Source organism: Gymnoscopelus braueri, assembly GCF_963280865.1.
Source record: "Gymnoscopelus braueri genome assembly, chromosome: 16".
In the NCBI taxonomy this organism is placed as follows: domain Eukaryota; kingdom Metazoa; phylum Chordata; class Actinopteri; order Myctophiformes; family Myctophidae; genus Gymnoscopelus; species Gymnoscopelus braueri.
In genome coordinates, this window is record NC_137616.1 from 25724271 (window position 1) to 25727711 (window position 3441).

Here is a 3441-nt window from a genome sequence, read left to right on the forward strand (position 1 = left end):
GGTTCAGGGCATTCCTGAGGCCTGATGCTGGCGGGATGTGAAATTAAAAATATCCCCGGCCTGCTGGAGGAGTTCCAAGGAGGCTGGCTGGCTGACACACACACACACACACACACACACACACACACACACACACCGTTCAATCAGAAGGGGAGAGCCCGTGCACCTCCGTACTCCCCGATCCGGTAAGCACTAACCTCACGGCCAATTATGCCTCCTGTGATGTGCGCTAAACCCCCTGCTTTGCAGCGCTCACACTGACTCACCCCACTGGCAAACCAAGCCTGGGGGGAGAGAGAAAGAAAGAGAGAGAGAGAGAGAGAGTGCTGTCAAAACGCTGGGATCAAACCTCCAAATCAAATGCCGGCTGTCACACACACACACACACACACACACACACACACACACACACACACACACACACACACACACACACACACACACACACACACACACACACACACACACACACACACACACACACACACACACACACACACACACACACACACACACACACACACACACACACGGAGGTGATGATTAATGGCTGGTATTCTCTGACCCAGAGAAGAAAGGGAAGGGAAACAGAGAGGACGTACAGATGGGAGTTTTCAACTCTTTACCTTGGTACAGTAACACATGCTATGAAGACCAGGCGCTCTCCCGGTGTCTGCGTACACACACACATCCTCCAAAATGTATCGAGGTGGGGGGGGGGGGCAATTATGGCATAGTGAGAGATGAAAGCTTCGCTCCATTTAGAGAGCGAGGCTGTCTGTCTATTTTCTTTGCTTCCGTGCAAATTAACAGTGGATACAAGGGGTTAGCTATTCATGTGTGGCCCGCTCTCTCTCTCTCTCTCTCACTCTCTCTCTCTCTTCTCATACTCACACACACATGCGCGCACAAGCACACACACAAAAAGAGAACAGAAACTCTTTCTCTCACGCGCACGCACAGTTGAGGGTCTCGCCACTGGCGTCCAACCGTGTTGTGCGGTGGAAACCAAACACTGGCCTATTTTGACTGGACGTGATCCGTGTTTCCGGGCGGAACGTTGCCAGTGGCCGATTGATGGCTCTCACCCGGAGGGAGACATTTACAGGAAAAGCCTCCTCCTGGTTGGAATTTGACTTCTTTTTTTAAATATATATATATATTGGACTCGAACACAGGGTCACAGTCACGGCTACGCGAGGGCAAAGTGCTCCCCAAGTGATAATGAAGAGAATCTGGCTGTGCATACCACACACACATACACATACTGTACACACGCACACACACTAGTTGAATCCATATGACTGGTAGGAGCTGTAGAGTGTTGCATCTCAGTACTGTTCTTGCGTTCTCACACACACAGACACACACACACACACACACACACACACACACACACACACACACACACACACACACACACACACACACACACACACACACACACACACACACACACACACACACACACACACACACACACACACACACTAACACACAGACACACACATTCCTCCTTGGCATCAAGATGACAGACCCACTGGCTTCCGGACTGGATCAATAGGGATGGCTGGGAGGAGGAGAAGGGGGAGGAGGAGGAGGAGGAGGAGGAGGGCGGGATGGATAGATAGATACAGACGTGAAATGAAGACACCAAGATGAAAGCAGAACACAGAAGAGGAAAGCAACAAAAAAGACGGGAAGGAAGGGGAGACACATTTTCTCTAAATAGAAATATGAGAAAAATGTAATAATGAAGGAGGAATAGAGAGAATAGACAAAAAATAATAAGATGGGGAGAGAGAAGGAGCCGGAGGAAAAGATAGATGGAGAGAGGGATAGAGATAGAGATAGGTGCCAGCAGGGGGAGAGAGAGAGAGAGAGAGAGAGAGAGAGAGAGAGAGAGAGAGAGAGAGAGAGAGAGAGAGAGAGAGAGAGATCAGTCTCCAGGGACAGGCGTAGGGGTGAGTCCATCGATCCAGGACAGTGAGTGGTCTCACGTTTCACTTCCTCAGCAGTAACACAGGCGCTTGGCCGTGGAACTGAGCCCTATATCCCGTCTGGACAGGGTCACCTCCACTGCAAGTGTGTGTGTGTGTGTGTGTGTGTGTGTGTGTGTGTGTGTGTGTGTGTGTGTGTGTGTGTGTGTGTGTGTGTGTGTGTGTGTGTGTGTGTGTGTGTGTGTGTGTGTGTGTGTGTGCGTGAGAGAGAGTGAGTGAGTGAGTGAGAGAGAGAGAGAGAGGGAGAGAGAGAAAGAGAAAGGGGCGGGGAGTGAAAAAGACAGAAAAAACAAAAGTGGAAAGCATCATGACAAATCGAGTGGGAAACAATATGGAGAATTGGCCCGTTAACGACAATGCATTTCGACTAAAGAACAAGCGTGCGGTGTGTCGTTATTTTGACACGTGGCATCTCTACTCGCTCTCTCCCACTCGGCACACATCCTTAACGCACACAGAGTGCTCGTTACAGAGATCTGATATCCTGAATGAATCACAGCCCTCCGTGAGAGATGGGCCTGTAATAAGGAGGGGTGTGGGGGGGGGGGTGGTGGTGGTCGGGTGCTCCGTTCGCTAAAGCCATCCACTGTCACCCGAGAGCCTGGGAGGAGATAGAAGGCCCCAGCGGCTGCGTGACAGACGAGTGAGCATGTGGCATCTCTCTGACCCCTGGCCCAGAAACACCCCAACGCACCCGCCCCCACCCCCCACTCCCCACCCCAGATCGGACCCATCTCGGATCGGACCAAAAGACGGCCCGGTGGCCACTGGAGCCCCTTTGTGCAAGTGGTCAATCAGATCTGAAAAGGTCAGGTGGGGGTCAGATCGGAAACAGGTGAACTTTGACCCCCCCCTCGGTGCAGGCTGTGGAGTTGTGGTATTCTGAGAGTAAAGGGAGGAGGAGATGGAGGAGAATTGAAGAGATAGAGTCACAAAGAGTTGGCAGATAACAACCATATGACAAGCAGCGGTATGGCGACCTCAACAGACCACACCAAAAGGACAAGAAACCCCTCCTTTGTCCGCCCGAAGACAATCTACCAACATTTGTAGTCGCAAGACACATTAAAATAAACCACACCAGAGCAAGACGGAGAAGACTGAACGGAAAGGAGCGAAAGAAACTCTCCTTTGTCCGTTGAAGACATTTTTACCATGTTTTGTCACCGCAGGATGTATTATGGGACAAATGCCCTCAAGCCTGTCAGTTTGACAGTTATAGGCTGGGTCTGCATTAGAAGCCGTCAAAACCTCCAGCTGGCTATACTCTCTCTGGTAGACCTTGGCACACGCTAAGAGTCACACTTTTAGAGCATATCCGTAAAACGTTTATTTTTATACAAAAAGTTCCTAAAAGTAAAATCTTAATTACCAACTGTCAATGTTTCATTCAAATGAATGGTCTCCTGTTGTTTTAACCTCCATGCTAGACACTAGAGGG